This window comes from Coregonus lavaretus, assembly GCF_964263955.1.
Source record: "Coregonus lavaretus genome assembly, contig: HAP1_SCAFFOLD_57, whole genome shotgun sequence".
In the NCBI taxonomy this organism is placed as follows: domain Eukaryota; kingdom Metazoa; phylum Chordata; class Actinopteri; order Salmoniformes; family Salmonidae; genus Coregonus; species Coregonus lavaretus.
This window is the reverse complement of record NW_028160194.1, coordinates 1248995-1272487: the sequence shown is the minus strand read 5'-3', so window position 1 is coordinate 1272487 and position 23493 is coordinate 1248995. Positions and strand designations below refer to the sequence as shown.

The 23493-nt window shown below is 44.2% G+C and overlaps 3 long non-coding RNA genes across 3 annotated transcripts; 1 reads left to right on the top strand and 2 right to left on the bottom strand.

Moving 5' to 3' along the window:
* Window positions 1–1593: 1593 nt before the first annotated feature.
* On the top strand, window positions 1594–6321 carry LOC311122035. The gene is made up of 3 exons (XR_014612373.1): window positions 1594–1670; window positions 4137–4219; window positions 6292–6321. It is a non-coding gene; the product is annotated as an uncharacterized lncRNA (long non-coding RNA).
* A 10132-nt stretch (window positions 6322–16453) lies between these two features.
* On the bottom strand, window positions 16454–17139 carry LOC311122032. Its single transcript, XR_014612371.1, has 3 exons — window positions 17067–17139; window positions 16722–16872; window positions 16454–16501 (listed from the first exon to the last, which is right to left on the bottom strand). It is a non-coding gene; the product is annotated as an uncharacterized lncRNA (long non-coding RNA).
* A 440-nt stretch (window positions 17140–17579) lies between these two features.
* LOC311122029 lies at window positions 17580–18189 on the bottom strand. The gene is made up of 3 exons (XR_014612369.1): window positions 18105–18189; window positions 17886–18020; window positions 17580–17775 (listed from the first exon to the last, which is right to left on the bottom strand). It is a non-coding gene; the product is annotated as an uncharacterized lncRNA (long non-coding RNA).
* Window positions 18190–23493: the final 5304 nt, after the last annotated feature.

Below are 23493 nucleotides of genomic sequence, written 5' to 3'. Positions count from 1 at the left end.
TAGTAGACGCTCTTATCCAGAGCGACTTACATGAGCAATTAGGGTTAAGTGCCTTGCTCAAGGGCACATCGACAGATTTTTCACCTAGTCGGCTCGGGGATTAGAACCAGCGACCTTTCGGTTACTGGCACAACGCTCTTAACCACTAAGCTACCTGTCCAGCCAACAGACAGACGGACACCTTATGACGGCAATAACCTGTAGTCCAAGGGGATAGTAGCACTTCACTGAGGGAAAAACAGACATGGACCAAAAGATGTGATTGCTTGTTCAAACCCCCGTTTTTGTCTCTTTTTGAAAATCATTTTAACTGGAAATATGTACAATACATATGCTATGTTCGTCAAATCAGGATCAGGAGGTTCACAGGTTTTTTCGTGTCCTTTTTTTTCTTTAAAAGGATGAAACTAGCATGTACATATTGTAGCGACCCGCACAGACAGCTGTGTGTTATGTGTTAGGCTAGTAGATGGTTGTGTTGTACCTACCAGTACCCAGTGTTCGCGGGGTCTGACATGTCAATCAACCTGCTATCTGCCAATCACGGGAATGCCTGGAATGTTCTGATGCCGGGCATCCTGGCGGTTGGCGGAGTGGCGTGGAGAGGGGTTGGGCAGGGGGATGGAGCATTGGAAGTTAAGACCAGGTTTAGCCTTTGTTCTCTCTCTTTTTTACGTCTGGGCTTCACAAGAGAAGGTCACGATTGGCTTGTGGATTATCTTTCATTTATTTGGCGTGGGCTACGGCCAAACAGTAGCCTGTGTAAAGTTGGTTTAATAAACCGTCCATTCGTAAACTCAATCCTCTGTCTGGACAGTTGTTCTTTTATGATCTAGTCAGGTCATTACAGTATTTTGACAGGTTTTGCTTGCTTTAACTTCTTCAAAAAAATGAAACCACTCAATCCTTTTATGTGATTGCTTGTTCAAACCCCCGTTTTTGTCTCTTTTTAAAAATCATTTTAATTGGAAATATGTACAATACATATGCTATGTTCGTCAAATCAGGAACAGGAGGTTCACAGTTTTTTTCGTGTCCTTTTTTTTTATTTAAAAGGATGAAACTAGCATGTACATATGAAATAGTGACTGAATTCGAAACTCCCATGAATTCTTTCAGTATCTGAAGATTGCTGTATATTTTATGAGTAATAAAATAAAGAAATGAGTTATGTTATTTAATAACGAACTATGGGTTATCTGTTTTATGTGACAACCGCAGTATCAATTTCTAGGTGACAGTGGTGCTAATCCCAAAAGAAAGGCTACATACAACAAGGAACAAGAAGTCTATTGGCAAAATGATGACAATTGCATGTACCTTGGCCTAACGGTGTGGGTTATGTATTTTATTTTTCATGGCGTCCTCAACATTACAGTTTTAAGGGCAACAATAGCCTACATTTGTTTACAACTCGCAGGATTTCCATACATGAGCTTTCAACAACACAGAGTGTTGCATCAGCATGAGATCTAAAGTGCGTCAAATCTGTACAGGTCATTGTTACGTCATCACTGATAAACGTTGAAACTGATCAGAAACCGCTGGAGCAGTTCAGTCTAATCCTCCCTAGTGCTGGAGGATTGCGTTTGTTTTCGCTCTGGATGCGCGTTCATTTTGGCAAGGAAATGTGCTGATTTTGCAAGGAGATGGAGAATAAAGAGTTCAAGGTAGACATGTTATTTATTTTTAAATCTTCAATTATATTAATTACTGTGGATTAAATATTGTTTAACAAATGAAATAGTGTGCTATTCATGCTGTAATATCAAACTAGAAAGTCTATGGCCGGGGAGTCATGAGAGTTGGCTAAAGGTACAGTAAGTAGAATCTGCTGTGGGTCAAATGGGGGTCAAAGGTTATGACAGCGCCTTCATAAATACGTCCTAAATGGCACCCTATTCCCTATGTAGGCTAGTGCACTACTTTTGACCAGGAGCTAGTGCACTACTTTTGACTAGGAGCCATAGAAGGGTTGGCTGACGAAAATGATGCTCGCGCATCGATGGCCGGAAGTCGTGTATCTTGTTATGATTCTGAACCTCAGCTAACAACAAGCTGCCATGTGGGGAATCGTAGCTCTGTGGCATGTTTCAGCTCGTTGTATGGTGTTATTGATACCAAGTCTTGTTTTGAGGTGTTTTGACTGATATCATGTCTATGCAATGGCTAAAATTCGCTACCTAGCTAACCAACAACAACTGTAACAATGTATTTGATACGAGTTCATTGTTCAAATGTATTTATGTTTGCATTAAACATTTAGAGACTAAATATAGTTTACATGTTGTCTAAGTCAAACCCTGTCTATTTTGCCCCATAGTTGCATGCCAGTTTTGTTGCTAAACAACCAACCCCTCTATAGAGTGTTACAGTGGAGGTGTGATAATACCCATAAAACCTAGCGGTCAAACAGGGAAATGGTTCCAATTGTTTTTCCACCATTCATTTTTCCCATAGGCGATTTTAGAAACACATAAAATAAGGGCTGTATTTCGTGTAGGCTTACCCTGTAAATCTCTCTCGGACAAGTTGACTTTTATCAGGATATTTGGCTCTATTTACTCTCAGATTCGAAAATGCAAGTAGACATCATGCAAAACTACAAATCCCTGCAAGCTCCTGCATGTCATCTCTAGCTGACACCTTTGCTAACGGGTATTGTGTCAATTTAAAACTTGCACTAGACAGTTCACAGAATTGTCCATTTAAAGAAATGCAGCCAATTTATTCATTACTACATTTAGCTAACATCAGATAGTTAATCCAGAGATTCTTACCTTTGCCTCGATCAGCATGATCATCATGGCATTTGGCATAAGTCTCCTGAGTGGCGCAGTGGTCTAAGGCGCCGCATCGCAGTGCTAACTGTGCCACTAGAGATCCTGGTTCGAATCCAGGCTCTGTCGCAGCCTGCCGTGACCGGGAGACTCATGGGCGGCGCACAATTGGCCCAGCGTCGTCCAGGGTAGGGGAGGGAATGGCCGGCAGGGATGTAGCTCAGTTGCTAGAGCATGGCGTTTGCAACGCCAGGGTTGTGGGTTCGAGTCCCACGGGGGGCCAGTATAAAAAAAATATATGTATTCACTAGCTGTAAGTCGCTCTGGATAAGAGCGTCTGCTAAATGACTTAAACGTAAAATTTGTAGTTCTTTATGATAGCAACATTAGCAGCTAATAAGCATTACATTTTTGGGAGGTAAATACAGGCGAATATATTGATAAGTCACCTTGTCCTAGAGAGATTTACACGGTTATCAAAATGTCACACCAGGGTAAGCCTACACGAAACACAGACCTTATTTTAAGTGTTTCTAAAATCCCCAATGGGAAAAATGAATGGTGGAAAAATGACCATTTCCCTGTTTGACCACTAGGTTTTATGGGTATTATGACTCATACTGTGGGACTCTATAGGGCTGCAGCGAAAAGAAGTGCACTATATTGGAACTAGGGTGCTATTTCGGACACAAGCATAGATATGATGCATTATTATGTGACCATAGAAATAGAATCACTAGAAAGGATAGAGCCTCTGACCTTGGCAATTTGACTGGTAAACTGAACTGTACACCTGATATGATGTTCTGGTGATTATATTTCTCTGAATATGATGCATTATGATGTGACAATGAGAGTTGGGTTAATGGTGCTCTCAAGGCAACTGGGAACTCGAAAAAAATAACTAGGTCAAATCATGTCCGTGATCTTCAGGTCGGAAAGTCAGAGCTCTAGAAAGATGCCAGAGTTTCCGACTTGGAATGCCTTTTTACATTTTGTGGTGGTAATTTTACCCCCTTTTTCTCCCCAATTTCTCGTGATATCCAATTGGTAGTTACGATCTTGTTACGATCTTGTCTCATCGCTGCAACTCCCCAGCAGGCTCGGGAGAGGTGAAGGTCGAGTCAGGCGTCCTCCAAAACATGACCCGCCAAGCCGCGCTGCTTCCGACTTGGAATTCCGAGTTGGATGACTGTTCAAAACGATTTTTCCCAGTCGGAGCTTGTTTTTTTTCCCTATTTCCCAGTTGTCTTGAATGCACTGAAGTCGGAAGTCAGAGATTTCCCAGTTGTTTTGAACACGGCAAAAGGCGACACAGTAGGTGACATCTAAACATGACTTTGTGCTGTCTTTCAGAGGTCAGAGGTCAGTGGGAATGACCTCACCCTCATAGACCTGGATGACCCCATCAATGAAGCTGATGTTATGAAGGAAGTCAGGTAAGTGATTTACACTAATGACACATTTGTGACTGGTTACAGGATCACATAGGCCTACAGATTCAGTAGTAGGTCAAAGGTCACCGCCTATGGAGAGGTAGGCCCAGAGCCATGTATTTAGAGAGTTGGGACATTGAGATATAAACTCAGCAAAAAAAGAAACGTCCTCTCACTGTCAACTGCGTTTATTTTCAGCAAACTTAACGTGTAAATATTTGTATGAACATAACAAGATTCAACAACTGAGACATAAACTGAACAAGTTCCACAGACGTGTGACCAACAGAACAAAGGGGGGGGGGGGGGGGGGTAACAGTATCTGGTGTGGCCACCAGCTGCATTAAGTACTGCAGTGCATCTCCTCCTCATGGACTGCACCAGATTTGCCAGTTCTTGCTGTGAGATGTTACCCCACTCTTCCACCAAGGCACCTGCAAGTTCCCAGACATTTCTGGGGGGAATGGCTAAATCCTAGCCCTCACCCTCCGATCCAACAGATCCAGGCTCTTCATGGCAGAACACTGACATTCCTGTCTTGCAGGAAATCACGCACAGAACGAGCAGTATGGCTGGTGGCATTGTCATGCTGGAGGGTCATGTCAGGATGAGCCTGCAGGAAGGGTACCACATGAGGGAGGAGGATGTCTTCCCTGTAACGCACAGCGTTGAGATTTCCTGCAATGACAACAAGCTCAGTCCGATGATGCTGTGACACACCGCCCAAGATCCACCTCCAAATCGATCCCGCTCCAGAGTACAGGCCTTGGTGTATCACTCATTCCTTCGACGATAAACACGAATCCGACCATCACCCCTGATGAGACAAAACCGCGACTCGTCAGTGAAGAGCACTTTTTTAGCCAGTCCTGTCTGGTCCAGCGACGGTGTGTTTGTGCCCATAGGCGACGTTGTTGCCGGTGATGTCTGGTGAGGACTTGCCTTACAACAGGCCTACAAGCCCTCAGTCCAGCCTCTCTCAGCCTATTACGGACAGTCTGAGCACTGATGGAGGGATTGTGCGTTCCTGGTGTAACTCGGGCAGTTGTTGTTGCCATCCTGTACCTGTCCCGCAGGTGTGATGTTCGGATGTTCCGATCCTGTGCAGGTGTTGTTACACGTGGTCTGCCACTGCGAGGACGATCAGCTGTCCGTCCTGTCTCCCTATAGCGCTGTCTTAGGCGTCTCACAGTACGGACATTGCAATTTATTGCCCTGGCCACATCTGCAGTCCTCATGCCTCCTTGCAGCATGCCTAAGGCACGTTCACGCAGATGAGCAGGGACCCTGGGCATTTTTCTTTTGGTGTTTTTCAGAGTCAGTAGAAAGGCCTCTTTAGGGTCCTAAGTTTTCATAACTACCGTCTGTAAGCTGTTAGTGTCTTAATGAGCGTTCCACAGGTGCATGTTCATTAATTGTTTATGGTTCAATGCATTGAACAACATTTTACATTTTAGTCATTTAGCAGACACTCTTATCCAGAGCGACTTACAGTTAGTGAGTGCATACATTTTCATACAGGCACCTCGTGGGAAACAAACCCACAACCCTGGCGTTGCAAGCGCCATGCCCTACCAACTGAGCTACAGGGGACTAGCATGGGAAACAGTGTTTACACCCTTTACAATGAAGATCTGTGAAGTTATTTGAATTTTTACAAATTATCTTTGAAAGATCCTGAAAAAGGGACGTTTTCTTTTTTTGCTGAGTTTATGTATACATTACATGACACAGTAGATATCCATATGACATCTGGCTCCCCATGGGCAATGTTGACATTTTAAACAATGCTATGTAACTGAACATCTATAATTAGAATGTACTTATAATGAAAGGATAAATGAAAGGCTCTAAGGCGCTAACATTGAGTCCTTTTAAAAGTTGGCAGAATTCTCTAAATATTTGGCTCTGGATAGGCCGAGTCATCTCAAGAGTATTGGAGCCATAGAATTTGAGTGATTCTATTCTAATTCTAGAATGATTCTAATTCTATGATACTAATTCTATAATTGGAACACATCCTCACACTCACATTATAGCAGTGACCTAAGAGAGATTCCCTTTTCTCTATCTAGATCCCATAAAGATCACAGAGAGGCTGAGAGACTAACCAAGTTGGACGAGGCTGTTCTAGAGACAGATACCCCAACTCAGTCACAGGAGGTTGAAGGAGAGAGTGAGTTGGACGAAGCTGTTGCCATCCCATCTCAGTCACAGGAGGTTGAAGGAGAGATTGAGTTGGACAAGGCTGTTGCCATCCCATCTCAGTCGCAGGAGATTGAAGGAGGGAGTGAGTTGGACGAGGCTGTTGCCATCCCATCTGAGTCGCAGGAGGATGAAGGAGATAGTGAGTTGGACGAGGCTGTTGCCATCCCATCTCAGTCGCAGGAGGTTGAAGGAGAGAGTGAGTTGGACGAGGCTGTTGCCATCCCATCTCAGTCGCAGGAGGTTGAAGGAGATAGTGAGTTGGACGAGGCTGTTGCCATCCCATCTCAGTCGCAGGAGGTTGAAGGAGAGAGTGAGTTGGACGAGGCTGTTGCCATCCCATCTCAGTCACAGGAGGTTGAAGGAGAGAGTGAGTTGGACGAGGCTGTTGCCATCCCATCTCAGTCACAGGAGGTTGAAGGAGAGAGTGAGTTGGACGAGGCTGTGGCCATCCCATCGCAGTCGCAGGAGGTTGAAGGAATGAGTGAGTTGGACGAGGCTGTTGCCATCCCATCTCAGTCGCAGGAGGTATGATGTATTTTTCTATTACATGTATGACATTTCATTGAGATATTTTGTGTTTTAATTACGCAAAATTGAATTCCAGCCTAACTCTGCTTTCTGTTGTCGCAATCAGGATGCAGTGGTGACATTCACTACCGTGACCCACAAGGATGAAACTTCCCAGACCAGCCTCACCCTCAGCAGGGGAAAGAGAAGCTACCCAGACCTACACACCTTTGTGCAGGACATGAAGGACGAGTAAGTTGCTCTTTGGCTTCCCCATGCATCCCCTAGATATGTTCCCTGTCTCAATTGCATACTCCTCGTGTCCTCTCTTCTCAAAACCCATTGGATGAGAAAGCCAGAGGTCCCGCCCTTCTGAACTTCTCATCCAATGGGTTTTGAGAAGGAGGCGAGGAGATTGAGAGTCTCCCATAGTCTCGGGCCAATACAAAGGACTCAACGGACCAAATAACCAATCAGGGATGTCTGGGTGTGGCCTAGTTCCATAGAGGTCCATCCATAACGTAGTCTAAGATAATAGAGGTAATGTCCATCCATAACGTAATCTAAGATAATAGAGGTAATGTCCATCCATAACGTAATCTAAAATAATAGAGGTAATGTCCATCCATAACGTAATCTAAGATAATAGAGGTAATGTCCATCCATAACGTAATCTAAAATAATAGAGGTAATGTCCATCCATAACGTAATCTAAAATAATAATAATATATAATAATAATAAATAATAGAGGTTAATCTAAAATAATAGAGGTAATGTCCATCCATAACGTAGTCTAAGATAATAGTGGTAATGTCATGTGGTTCATTGTGTACTTGCATTTATTTACTTTTCAGCCATTGGAATCTGCTGAGTGAGAATATGCGTGCCGGGGTGAGTTATAGTCACCTCTAAAGTAGTTAATGTTGGTAAAATGGACCAAACATTCATTTGTGGAAATCCTGCAGGACCTTTAATCCTGAACCACTGCTTTAATTGACTAGCTTGAGTAAATGGTTCTAAGTTTTATATCAGTGCAGCCCCTTTAACAAACTAACTTTGTATGGTCTTTTAACATTGCAGATGAGCAGACATGAGTTTAGTGCCAAGTGCATGGATATTGTAGCATGGGTGATGGAGTCTACATCCACTGTGGTTGTTCCCGCCCTTGACCTCACCATGCAGATAGAGCTCTCTGATTCGCCAAGCTCTTCTGGATCAGGAAGTAATGAGGCAGGAGAGGTGACCTCTCTTGGCCGCAGCGTCAGATTCAGCTGTAGTGGAGGAGCCAGCAGGTGCACCAGCGCCAGAACTGCCTACAGCACACGCACTCCCACGCCTTTCCCCTCCTCTCACAGGTACCTAGCCCTATCCCCTCCTCTCACAGGTACCTACCCCTATCCCCTCCTCTCACAGGTACCTAGCCCTATCCTCTCCTCTCACAGGTACCTAGCCCTATCCCCTCCTCTCAAAGGTACCTAGCCCTATCCTCTCCTCTCACAGATACCTACCCCTATCCCCTCCTCTCACAGGTACCTACCCCTATCCACGCCTCTCAAAGGTACCTAGCCCTATCCCCTCCTCTCACAGGTACCTACCCCTATCCACGCCTCTCAAAGGTACCTAGCCCTATCCCCTCCTCTCACAGGTACCTAGCCCTATCCCCTCCTCTCACAGGTACCTAGCCCTATCCCCTCCTCTCACAGGTACCTAGCCCTATCCACGCCCCTCACAGGTACCTAGCCCTATCCCCGCCTCTCACAGGTACCTAGCCCTATCCATGCCTCTAACAGGTACCTAGCCCTATCACCTCCTCTCACAGGTACCTAGCCCTATCCATGCCTCTAACAGGTACCTAGCCCTATCCATGCCTCTCACAGGTACCTAGCCCTATCCCCTCCTCTCAAAGGTACCTAGCCCTATCCTCTCCTCTCACAGGTACCTAGCCCTATCCCCTCCTCTCAAAGGTACCTAGCCCTATCCTCTCCTCTCACAGGTACCTACCCCTATCCCCTCCTCTCACAGGTACCTACCCCTATCCACGCCTCTCAAAGGTACCTAGCCCTATCCCCTCCTCTCACAGGTACCTACCCCTATCCACGCCTCTCAAAAGTACCTAGCCCTATCCCCTCCTTTTACAGGTACCTAGCCCTATCCCCTCCTCTCACAGGTACCTACCCCTATCCACGCCTCTCACAGGTACCTAGCCCTATCCCCTCCTCTCACAGGTACCTATCCCTATCCCCTCCTCTCACAGGTACCTAGCCCTATCCCCTCCTCTCACAGGTATCTAGCCCTATCTCCTCCTCTCACAGATACCTAGCTCTATCCCCTCCTCTTTTTCCAGGTATTTCCTGTTATAGGTACAAATATCCATTCCAGATCCACTTAGTGAGAAATACTACTTAGATACTACACAACCACTCTAAAACGTTTACTCTGAATGTTAATGTTTGGTCTGAGTGTGGTTTGAGATGGTTCACAATGCTTCCTTTGAATAACAATAACAAGGTTGAGTTTGTGTCCCAAATTCTTGGATCATATTTTTTATTTTGTTACCATATACTATTCATTTCTGTTGTGCATTCTGCAGGTCCATGACCTCTTTGCTAAGTGAGAACGAAGAGCGATATGTCTCCTCACCTGAGGGTGGCGATAGAGAGATGAGACACAGACCACACTCCGCACCACTGAGATCTGTGTTTGGCATCTCTGAGGACTCTGTCTTCGACATGGTCCAGAGCGGCCAGTCGCAGGGTGACATCGTACCGCCGCCCAAACGGAGTAGACAGGAGAAATACAGACCTAACAAAATGTCAACGGATGGCAAGTTTATGATGGGTATTGTCGATTTGGTTATAAACCTTCTCAACTCCAGATTGGCTGAGCTAATGCAAAGTGTCAGTCAGGGAACTCTAGTTCTGCTGACTGGAAGTATCTCAGCAAGTCAACAGTTTGCCCAAGAGATGCTAAGCAGGGCGACTTCTAAGATGTATTCCCATGCCATAGAGCATATTGCGCTCAGCCACAAGTCTCCCCTTGAGTTAGAGAGGGAGCTTGAGGCCATCTTGGGTCCTCTGGCTGGACAGGTCATAGTCATCATCATAGATAGCATCATCAAGGCTAAAGCCAACGGAGGAAATAAGGGGAGAGCATCCAGCCCCTTGACCTATTTTCTAACTGCCATTTCGGCAGAAATACAAAGCCTAGTGGTTCACAGATCGGCTAGCAGACCATCCACCAGACTGTCCAACAACGACCCACTGCTGAACATTTCCAAGTCAAAGGTCTTAAGATCAGTTCTGCTCAAAATGGCAGAGCTCTTTGGCCAAGGTCCAAGTGAAACCTGTCTAGTTCCACTAGTCCAGAGTCAGTCCAACAACTCCATTTGCGACTGGACTGTGAATGCAGGCACCATTCATCCAAGTACATTTCTGTCCGACAACAGAGTGACAGAAGTGTCATCCGATGTTGTGGATCTTGTACTTGAGGTTTTTTGGATAACAGGATTTTTGGATAACAGGAACCCGTCAAGTCCACAGAGTGCCTGCTCCCACAACTCAGCTAGTGGAGCAATAGATATGAGAGCTCTTGCTGAGGACTTAGTCAGACAGGTGTCTGTCAAACTCAGCCCATTTGTCTCTGAGAGTCAACTCTCCACCATGTCCATGACAGATCTGTCATCATCTTTTTCTGACTCCACCTTGAAGCAGTTGTGTTCTCGCTCTGTTGTTGCTCTGGCAACTGCCTGTCAAGCAATCAAAACAGAGCTCGAGAACCAGAGACCTACCAACCTGGCAGCCAGAGACCTACTATCGTCTCTGGTAGAGACCATTGAGGACATGGATATCTCTGACATCCTCCAGGGCCCGTCGGCCATTTTGGAGGAGGCTGCTGTGATAAAGCACCCAGAGATGTCCACCTCAACAATATACAGATCTCTGCTTCTCGACTCATCTCTCGCCTCCTCTAAGATGGTCACTGAGAGCATTATCTTCAACAACCCATGCCCATCAGAGGAGAATGTGAGTATTCAGAAGGAGCTCCCTGCTGATAAAGTTGACAAACTCCATGGTCAACCAGTGGAGGAGTATATTGTCAAAGCTGAGCAATGCATCATTCAGGTCATTCAGGATGCAGCTGTGACATATACTGCTGCGCTGGATAAAACCGACACTTGTGGGAAACTGTCGGAAATCCTATCTGTCCATGTTTCCTCAGAGAATATTGAGGAGGCATCCTCTGATCTCTTTGGTGGAATTATTTCCGACCTGCATGAGGTATCTGAGGACAATAAGGCCTCCATGCGTACGAAATCAGGTCACAAAATGTTCTGGGTGGAAGTGAGTTCAGGTTCCCAGAAGATTTATACCAAAACTCTGGACAAACTAAGGAAGCTGTTCACCTCCCACCATCGCACTGAGGGAAAAAATACTCCTGTGCAAATCGAGCTTTCTGCAACTGGACTACTTGTAACTGAGGCCACTGTGCAGGAATCTCCTGTAACTGAGGCCACTTTGGCAGTGTCTCCTGTACAAAAGACAGTCAGTAAGACCCCTTCTAAGTCCTCAGCCTCAGCCTACCAGCTCACCCTCGACACCTGCACTAAAGGGGTAATCAAACAGGTGATCTCGGTGCTGAGGGTGGACACTTCAAAGGAAGACTGCTCCGCTTCCGTTGGGGAGAGCACGTCAAAATCATCCTTCGACTTCAACCAGAAGTTGGACTCGATAATTTCGAAATTGGAGGACCTCACCATTTCGAGTGATGTGACGTCAGCCGAGATAGCCACACTCATGCGATCTCTTAGTGCAGCCAGCAGAACCTCTAACATTTCCATACAGAGCTTTCACAGTGCTGAGTTCCGAGCTAAGGCCAAACACATTGTGAGTGAGACCATTCTCATAGCTGCTAGCAAAGCCAGCCATTCTTTGCTACAGAGCATGCCTAGCACCACCTTCTCACACCATGCGGTTTCTACAGCCGAAGATATAGTAAATATTATCATGCAAGACCTTGAAAGTGTATCCCAGTACACTGTGGACGACGCAGACTCCTTCCCACTAGGAGAGAAAAAGCTGGAGTTCCAGCTCAAACCCAGAGTTGTCTTTGACAACTTATTGGATGCTGCTCAAACCATGTACCACAGAGTAAAGGATAGACTGAACATCTTTTTCTCTTTTCCACCAGTGTCAGTCACCACAGCCAAATATGTGCTGGACTCCACCCCTGTGGAGACACTCAGACGTTCTAAGTCCGCTGACACTGCTCTTGTTGAGGACAGGAGCCGCCCTCCGTCTGTGAGAAGTGAGAAGCCTTTGTCAAAAGTATGTTTGGCTAAAAGGTCTAAAACCCTTCTGTCTTCGAGTGGCTCTTCAACAGACCACCATGTAATTGACACATGCAGTGAGGATGTCACTCTGCCCACCAGGAGTATGTCAGTTGTGAGCAACAACAGTTTGAAGAGAGCCTCTCCTCTCCACGGCAGTGGATTGAGTGAAAGTTGCAAACCTCTTGTGGCTCTAAAAGACGTAACAGTGGCAGTCAGCCAAGAAGGCTTTAGCAAAACTGCAAAGAAGACGCTCAGCTTGATCCTAAATGTGATCAAGTGTAGAGTGGCCAACTCTGAGAGTTCATCTGTTGGGCAGATTAAAAGTGAGGAGTGTCTGATAGCCACTAACATGTTAGACTCTGTACTGGAGAGCCTTGACCAGTTGCCTGACATGAGCGCTGCCGATGAGATCACAAGGACAGAATCCCATACCTCTATCGCAATGGACGAGACAGGTTCACGGTCAACGCTTGTGAGCCAACAAGAAATAAACATATCTGACACCAATATCATAGTGAAAACTATAATGGACACATTGAAGACGGACGACCCAGAGATGACTTCAGCAGAAGAACATCTGGATAGGCTCCTGTCAGTTGAAGCCCTTCAAGGTGCATCTGGCAACCTGATCACAAAGGTCCATGGTCTCATTCAGGAGATAACCATAAACCGCCAGCTTCAATCCATGGTTGGCCACAGAAGCCTCTCTCAACCAGCGCTGCCTAAACCAGCCCTGAGGAAGCTGTCAAAGGACGATGCCTCAGAGCTCATTTACAACTTTGCCCAGACTTCTGTTAGGAGACTCCTGGGGCAGTGTATGGGAACGCCTATGCCACCATCGGCTGAAATGGTTTTGGATCAGGTCATCAAGTTGATGACAGACGTGGTGATGGACAGCCTGACTTATGTGTCCAAGTCTACAATGGAGGATGGTAAGTGAAAGTACCTCTTTTCATCTGCATAGGACTTAATTGTAACATGCTCAATACATTGCGTTTTATGATGTAATATTCACTGGGTGTGTCCAAAATGGCACCTTCTTCCATATTTAGTGCACTACTTTTGACCAGACCCTATGGGTCCTGGTCAAAAGTAGTGCACTATAAAGTGAAGAGAATGCCATTTGGGATGCAGTGACTGACTTCAATGGCTGCGTCCTCTTCTCCCAGTTATTGTACACAGGTCGGTCACACTAGCGTGCTCTTATAATAATAATAATAATAATAATAATAATATGCCATTTAGCAGACGCTTTTATCCAAAGCGACTTACAGTCATGCGTGCATACATTTTTTTTGTGTATGGGTGGTCCCGGGGATCGAACCCACTACCTTGGCGTTACAAGCGCCGTGCTCTACCAGCTCTTCTCACTCAGACACCAGCAATGCCACAAGTGACATCACTCATGGTGTTGTAGCTGACCTTAATGCTACTGAGGAATTCCCTGCCAGGAGCCTTAGCCCGGCTGATGTAAAGGCTGACGGCATGGCCCGCCTTCCCTCTGCCAGAGGGGAAGAGACTAAGAAGAACAGGAAGTGGCGTTTCCTACCGAAAATGCATACGTTTCCAAAGATCATGATTAAGGTAGGGTGCTCTGTGTTTTGAGATTACATCTGTAAGGCAGGGCTGAAATTTACCCTACAGATTCACTACACCCCTATTGTCTCTCAGCATTAGAACAATACTGTTGTCATTGTCTTTAGGAGGTTGAGTGAGGACGCTGTAATGCAATCCTAATACACATGGGAGAGAGTCAATGGCTATGTCCCTAATGGCACCCTATTCCCTATATAGTGCACTACTTTTTACCAGCGCTCTATGGGCCCTTTTCAAAAGTTGTGCCTTACGTAGCGAATAGGGTGCCTTTTGGGATGCACACTCTGTATTTTACACAGGCTCAGTTGTCCTGATGTGTTTTGTCAACAGCTGTTCAAGACAAAAGGGGAACCGAAGAGCCACCCTAAACAGGATGCACTGCCTACCAAACGTCTCAGAGAGACTCATATTTCACAGGGTAAGTGATAAGCATCGATAATGTCATATTGATGTATCACCCTATGACAAGCTTGTTAAAACAGTGACAACAGATACAGGCAGACCGACGGACAGACAGGCAGACGGACAGGCAGGCAGGCAGGCAGGCAGACAGACAGACAGACAGACAGACAGACAGGCAGACGGACAGGCAGACGGACAGGCAGGCAGACGGACAGACAGGCGGACGGACGGACGGGCAGACAGACAGGCAGACAGACGGACAGGCAGACGGACGGGCAGGCAGACAGACAGACAGACAGACAGACAGACAGACAGACAGACAGGCAGGCAGGCAGGCAGGCAGGCAGGCAGGCAGGCAGACGGACATGCAGGCAGACGGACAGGCAGGCAGGCAGACGGACAGACACAAACACACACATTCATTTTCTGATTATGAAATGTTCTTATGACAGATGCTGAGTGTGAGGTTCCAGAGGTTCCATCCACTCCCCCTCCCAAGGAGGACCTGACAACCACACCGGCCCCTGCTCCCCAGGAGTCCCAGTCCTGTAAACGCCCACTCATAGTCAGGGTGTTACACGCTCTCTCCAGAGCCATCTCCAAACCATTCAGAGGAGCTTCTGGGAAGAAGAATTAGCCAAATGCCTGATTTTATTAATATGATATTTTAATCAGAGCCTTTATTTAATAAAACATTACTGCATTGATTTCTGTCTATAGTAGTCTTCATGTATGTGCAAGAGAACGGTAAAGTACTTCAAACCACATAGTCAAAAGTATTCATAGTGAAGTACCGTTTATGATTATTGATTGTGGAAATACACATAATACAGAAAAGTTGTTGTCACATATAAAGACAGACATAAAGGAGAACTCCGTAGACCAGTCACATTCTCAAGCCATAACTAAATCCATGAATGGATCTCCTATAAGATGACAGGAGAACATTTGTAACACTTTCTATGAAGCCTATATCTATAATGCATACACTCAAGTCATTTACATTTTACATTTTAGTCATTTAGTAGAAGCTCTTATCCAGAGCGACTTACAGTTAGTGAGTGCATAATTTTTGATTTTTTTCATACTGTCATACACTCATAATGACTTGATTGAGTTAAGTGTTAAGTAAAGTGCAGTTATAAACACATAATGAGGGCTTATTATGTATTTCTTGCAATAAAAAAAGAAAAATGCTACTAGTTTATTAAATATTCATGACTGCTATTGCACGGCTCATGTCCACACTTCTGTACAATAGGGGGCAGTAATGCACCATAACGTTGGATGCCAACTGCCTATAAACCTCACTGAAGAAGAAAAAGCTACTCATGTAATGCATGCTGGAAAGCAGACAAAAACTAATGATTTGCAAGAGATCTAAACACGATTTATAAGCTACTGAACAACAAGTCCAAGAAAGCATTGCTAACCGCGTTTGCACTTTGAACAGATTTCTCGACAATAATAATGGAAGATGTGACTGGGGCTCAGCTCATTGCAGAGGCACTAAAAGCTCAGGTGAAGTGTGTGCAATTTATATAAAACAGTGTTATACTGTGTAACCGTGTTGCTAAGAATATATTAGTCGCTGATCATGTCCTTGGCAGTGAGAATGTAGCACTACGAGTTGTGAAAGTGTGCCAAAGGTCATTGCACTGGTATAGCTAACTATTAATATTGTTGTAGAAAAACATTTAGATGTTTATGTGGAATAGCATATGTTAACATAGTGAGTTTTTGTCCTGGGTCCGCCTGGGTCCTGCAGTCGGTGAAAAGCAATTGCACTGCCTGCATCTCAGAACTGCGGCCGCCTTGATCTCATGAGGTTATCGTTGCCCGCGTGTGCATGACGTCAGAGAAAGTCGGGATCAAGTCGGACACAAATCTAACCAGCATGCATTGGGCGGTGATCGCCGGTGATCGATTCTGCGCAGACCTGGCTCATCTCAAATGGGCCTCTTGTCTATGATCTGTCGGCATGGTTATACTGGCCTGTGGCCTTCTTGGAGGCCTTGATGATATCGGAGGGGGGCTCCCATTTGAAGCAGGGCTCCAGATTGGCCATCTTTATGGTCATTATTGAGGACAGGGTGCCATCCAATGCTAGGCTGTTTCTTCTCTTGGTTTTGTTCAGTCCCACAACTGAAAACACCCTCTCAGCGTCTGCGTTTGCATGGGGCAACACCAGGACAAGCTTGGCGACGGCAGCAAGCCTCTCGAATTCTTTGGCTCCTGTCACCTATGGAAAATGCACCAAAACACAATGGAAAAACATACCTTGATTTTTGATTGATTAATACTGTGAGTATACTGTAGGTTGATCCATTAACAAAGTTCAGATAAAAACATGCATAATTTGAAACATGCATGACACATATATGCATGCAACAATTTTAAGCAACAGATGTAGCCAAGCCACACCTGCCAAAAGGAAAGACAAAAAAGGGAAAAAAAATTACCTTATGCTTCCGGGTTGCCATTTCAGCCCAGAAGCTTTCCATTTCAGTTTAGTCCTGCAGGGATATCATTGGCATGGTCTGATAATTTAGAAACTCCTCACCCAGAAGGTCATGCTCCTCTGGCCAATGGTATGGGAGGAGATGGGGAAACCTATTTATGAAAGTAGAGTTACAAGTTGTTACGTTTTAGGTATATAGTCATCAACCAGCAGCAGTTCATACACATCTTTGAGGAGAAGCCACATAAGAATATATCATGTGCAGTTTAGGAGTGAACACACCTCATCATAAAACACAGGGTATTTTAGCTAAGATGATAGACAATAATTAGAGAAAAAAAATAACCTTTCAACAAAGTACAGGACATCTTCGATGTCACTTTCAGCCCTCTGCCGTACATCTACAAATTGTGCGTGCTTGATCAGTGGCTCTTCCAGTGGCAGCTTCTTAAGTGCATAGTCCACAGCACTTGTCAGGAAACACAACACAGCTTCATGGAATTAATCCACCTGCTGTGGTGTGATTTCACCCTCGACGAGTAATCTGTTAAGTTTAGCCCTGGTTGTGAACCCAATGTTCAACTTTCTTCCTGTCACAGATACAGCATATCGGTATAAGGTACAAGGCTAAATATCACATATCACAGTGTTTGATCATAATAATAGTCAAATACTAACCTGGTAAATGGTTTGCCTTTTCTTCAAAGGCAATTTCACAAGGCTCCTCATGGCACTGCAGAGCTGCTGGAACCATAAACTTGGAACATAGCTTGCGTACGAATTTCACCATCTATAACAGACATTTACAAAAATAGTAGGTGAAACCTGTTTTAGAGGACCCCTGCAGATATCAGCAAGAAACACAGAATGGAAAAAAACAGCAAAATCCAATCCCACCTCATCATGTAACAAAAATATTGATGACTGCTCTCTCTGAAGCAGCAAGTTGAAAGAAGTGAAAGTTGGTACGGTGGCTTGGAAGAACAGCAGGTACACTTCTGTCATGGGGTCAGTGAATGTCTGCACAAGTCTCTTGAACCTGGCCTGATTTTCATCTTGAATCAATCAATAAATAACACAAAACAAGAGGTTGTCATTAATACAAGTATGTGACTAACAATCCATGTAGTTGCTGCATAATGAAATTGAAAATTGATGACCATACTAGCAGATTTGTAGTAGCTGGCCAGAGGTTCATACAGCCTCAGGATCCTGGTCACACAACGTTCAAGGCTTAGCCAACGGACCGAGATATGCAGGAGGACCTCCATGTACTCCGCTTCATGGAGCTCACAAAACTCTGTTTTAGACATTAAATCCATATCATATATTTTCTACAGCTCAGCATTTCAGTATTACACTTAATAGTATCAAACATGCATACCTGTCAGGTATCCTTTCCGATTTGTGCTACCCTTGAACCAGTAACCGATGTCCACTACCATATCCTCCAAATCAAAACCGGACACCTGCAATGCATAAATCAATCATAACATATTCAGTCAATGCACGTAATTAGGATACAAATAAAAAGGTACATGTAAAGATAAATCAGGCCTTAACTCACTTTAAAAAATCTTTAAAAAATCCCACTCCTGCAGCTTTGGCGGTGTTATGTGCCACATGACAAGGACAACCATGAATATAGGTGTTGGGATGCTTCTGGAGCACCCTAGAGGCAATGGAATTACATGGTCCAATGTTCACAGCTGCATTGTAAACTGAGAGACCAATGCAGTTCTCCCAAGGGATGCCATGCTCCTCTATGGTGGAGTTAATTTTGGTGAAGATTTCACTTGCTGGCCCACAGCTCGTCCCACTTGTTGTGCACATATTTAAGAACTGGTGGACAACTTTGCTGCCCATGAAGACCCGGACAGTAAGCGGGTTCATCTTTTCCACTCCTATAATGACAAGTTAGAATCATACAGATGTTCATGTTATTAGATGTTTAAAAATACACAAAGCACATGTTTTGCAGAGGAGAAAAATCTCAAATAGTTTGTGAAATACCAGTGTCATTCGACCCATCCGTAACAAGGGTATACAGGGCTTTTTTCATCTCCTTCACAAGCTCCTGTGTGAAATATGGTGCGAGTGCTTCATTGGTAATGCAGGATGACTTAGTCCTGGCACACCTGTACTCCTGCGCTGTCTTCGAATCTCCGAAACATTATTTTAGGAGAGGCCCCAGGTGGTCCGCAAAGGCTAGGGGGACGTTGTGAACTACCAACCCAGCTGTCATTTTGACCTCAGCCCTTCTTGTCTGTAAGAAATTAAAAATTATTAATCCTCCCAAAAGACCATAGTTTATTTAAAATAGACGCCTGCGATAATAGGGCACTGGTAAAAAACACATTCAGCAACGAAGTTCTCAAATTAAGAAAACTGGACTGTACTACACTGAAATACAAACCACAAATTAGTCAAAACTATCAACCATGACTTTACCGTGATCAACTAGAACACCAAACTCTTGACTGAACCTTGACAGAATCATTACACATATCATACCTTAACCTCTTGTGCAGACATACCCCCTACAGATGGAACGGCCATTGCATATTGGGATATTGTGGCTGTGGACTGGAGAGCTCGTTGCTTATCTTGGTGGCCTTTGCTTTTTATATGGCGCACTACATCTGTCACACCCTGGTGGCAACATGAGTTTTCAATACGGCAGACTGCACACCAGTAGTGCCTGTTGAGGCTCCCTCTGGTAATAAATGGCCATGAAGAGGTCCACTCATTTTGGAAAATTGATCTATATGTTGCTGCTCCAGCCAGAGCACGACTCTTCTGGCCCTGCTGTTGGATTGGGGGGGTCTCTTCTGTCTGTCCCTCTGTGTCTCCTTCCATCTGCCCTGTTGGTTGTTCTATTTGTCCTGTCTGTTGCTCCTCTGCATGGGCGTCAATCTGTCCTGTCTGTTGCTCCTCTGCTTGATTGTCAGTCTGTCCTGTCTCCTGCTCTCTCTGTCCTTTGTGTTGCTCCTCTGTCTGTTGTCCTGTCGTTTCTATCAATCGTTCTGGCTGTTCTGTCAGTGTGTTTGTCTGTCTTTTCTCACTTGGCTGGTTCTTTAACTAAAATAAAAGGTTTTCGCTTTTGTCCTGGCAAAGGTCTCTTGCGGGACATCTTTGAAACCTTAAACAATTCAAATGGTCATGTTGGTTTAATAACTCTACTCTCAGTTACAAAAACATACCTACTTCTATTGCACACATTTCCTGTATTTATGTTCAATTCTTTGGAATACATCTTACCTGTTCGAAATCAGCTGAGTTTACATTCACCACACTAAATCATGTTCACACGCACAAACAAATAATTTCTTTCAAGATTTAAAGTTTAAGAGAGTGAGTACTCAATTGGACGACATTTCATTGTTACATACCTAGTCTCAGCTCAGCTTCTTATCAGACTTCTTGAGGTAGTGACCGTTTCTTCTCCTGTTGTCTTTCGCGGCAATGGTATCTCTTCTTCTGTCGCTAACTTCGGGGTGCAGCGCATATGGTTCAGTAGCGCTCATCAGCGCCATCTACCGTCGGGGAGTTTGAAAAAAGGAACAAACGAGTCTCGGGCAATTTTTTTTGCGTGAGAAATTGGATGTGTGGCGTGAGTGCGTGTGAAAACAGGCAAAAACGTGTGTCACACGGCGAAAGCGTTAGAGTTGGCAGCTCTGTGTTATGACATGTTATTTCGATATTAGAAAGTTTAAACGCGCTATTACATACCTGTAGTAATATAACAAAAGTTATCGTGTCGACTGCACAATTATGGCGCTTTCTTTATTCTGAAGACCGATGCGCACCTGCCAGGAACTTCCTGTTCCACACCGCCACAGTTCCTAAATCCATAGACGCAACAACGCAAGACTTCTTCTTCTTCGTCTTCTTCTTCTTCTTCGATATCATGGCGGTCTGCAAACAACCGTTTAAGTGCATGCCGCCACCTACTGTGCTAGAATGTGCGTTGAATCATGATCTGGCCAATTCTGTCCTACCATGAAAATACAATTCTAAACCAAATAAATCCCTAAATTCAACCACACCCTCCCCAACCCCATTAAACTTTATCTATATCATGCGGAAACACTCCACCCTTAGGATTGTTCAGCATGTCAACAACCATTTCAACAGTAACATCTGTTAGCCCCAATATCTCTTTTGCCGTCTCCACAGTAACCTTCAACCTTGCATTTCTGCTTTCCATAACCCGAGTCGTGTTGACAACCTTACCAATGAAAGCTATGGAGTCAACTTTATTCACATTCATGAGCACAAGATTTCTGAACAGGCCTTGAAACCATGCTAGGACCATCAGAAGCACCAGCCCCGACAGTAGGTCCACTTACTACAGGTACATACATGTAAGCTCCATCAGTCCACACAGTAGTTCTACTAATCTGTTTTATGGCCTCTGCATACGATACAGCATGACTGATCCTATATCTCTGAGCCTCTCTCTGTACCTGGAATCCACCAAACGCTGCACTGTGTTCTCCCCCACAATTACAGCACTTAACCTTCACATTGCTTCCACATTCACCATAACCTTGTGCTCCTCCACACTTGGCACAACTTTTATTTCCTTTACACTAAAGCAGCTACACGTCCCATTCTTTGGCATTTAAAACACTGCAGTGCATATATGGACAAATTCTCTAACATTGAAAGTAAGGAATCCTATCTGTACTTTTCCCGACAAGACTTTCTCAAACCTCAGCATCACTGATAAGCTTTCACTTCTTTGACCCTCTTTCCTACTGATCAACCTTTTGGTCTCAATCACTCTGCCTCCCTTCACATTGTCTTTAATATCATCTGTAACCTGCATCAGCACCAGGGACATGGCTTTTAATCTTCATCCCATTAAGTTTTTCCATTTTCTAAATCTTCCCTTGCTGAGCCTGGCTACCACACAATATTAACCATCTACCATTTCCAATGAACCAAGCTAATTTCACTTCACCTACCTCTTTCTCTACGGCATTAGTTAGTCGGAGAGGGTGTAAGTGAGGCCCTGTGGTCTCATCAAACACTATCACCACTTTCCACTCCAACACATCACTACTCTTGCTCCCTACCTTGGCCCTATGCTTTCTTTACTAGACAATCCACTGCTTTCTGTATCATGATCTCTCTTCTTCCTGTATCATGATCTCTCTTCTTCCTATGTCTTTCTGTATCATTCTCTCTTCTTCCTGTGTCTTTCTGTATCATGATCTCTCTTCTTCCTGTGTCTTTCTGTATCATGATCTCTCTTCTTCCTGTATCATGATCTCTCTTCTTCCTGTTTCTTTCTGTATCATGATCTCTCTTCTTCCTGTGTCTTTCTGTATCATGATCCCTCTTCTTCCTGTTTCTTTCTGTATCATGATCTCTCTTCTTCCTGTATCATGATCTCTCTTCTTCCTGTATCATGATCTCTCTTCTTCCTATGTCTTTCTGTATCATTCTCTCTTCTTCCTGTGTCTTTCTGTATCATGATCTCTCTTCTTCCTGTGTCTTTCTGTATCATGATCTCTCTTCTTCCTGTATCATGATCTCTCTTCTTCCTGTTTCTTTCTGTATCATGATCTCTCTTCTTCCTGTGTCTTTCTGTATCATGATCCCTCTTCTTCCTGTTTCTTTCTGTATCATGATCTCTCTTCTTCCTGTATCATGATCTCTCTTCTTCCTGTATCATGATCTCTCTTGGTATAAATGACTTTGGTGTTGATGACTTTCGCTCTTTGCTCCATTTTTCGTTGTCACTGTGTTCCATTCATTCTTACCAACTTCCCTCCACCGCGCGCCATCAGAATCGAACAGCACTTCCGCCATATTTTCCTACCCACAACCACACACCTGCTACGGACTAACTCCTGCATGTAAAATACTGCATGTAGAATAAAACAGTGAGTTTAATTAGCTAGACAAAATCAACCTTGTTTAAAAAAAAAGGTATCTAAGTGTTTCAATTTGGTGTGTGTAGAGGTGTAGTGACATGTTTTGAGTAATATATTATTATAATTGAGAAATATACATTTTGAATGCCATAAATTAATGGCAGATGAACTAAATAGGCTTGAGTGCAAATATCCAACCATTCAATATCAATGACTACAATAACAATTCTTGTTTTAAAATAACATTTAATAAACACATGTAGTTGTTTCAAAGTCTGTTTATCATTAAACAAAGTTGTAACATAGCAAAAATAATATACCCAAACTAATGGTGAAAACTGATCATCACACCATCTCTATCTGATACATGTTGTGTCTAATAGTTCATTACCACAGAAAACTGCAGATGGAAGCAGTACCACCCAGTCAACCACTACACAGGGAATTCAACACTAAGGACAAATCCAAGGTATATTTTGAATGCCGTGAATTAAACAAAAGCATATTTACTGTATAGATACCCCAAAAAACAAAGTTTGTCCAGCACAAATTCATGTGGAACATTTCTTTTTAATTAGCAGATCAATTAAGTGCATTGCAGTTATCCAAATACATTAATCATCAATGCGGAAAATAAACACAACATGTAAAGTGTTGGTCCCATGTTTCATGAGCTGAAATAAAAGATCCCAGAAATTCTACAAGTTCAAATGAGCCTCACAACGCTGCATTATCATGCAGAAACATGAGGTGATGCAGCTGATGAATGGCACGACAATTGTGTTCGTTGACTGTAGCTTATGCCTGCCCATCCCATAACCCAACTGACACCATGGGGCACTCTGTTCACAACAACGACATCAGAAAACCGCTCGCCCACACAAC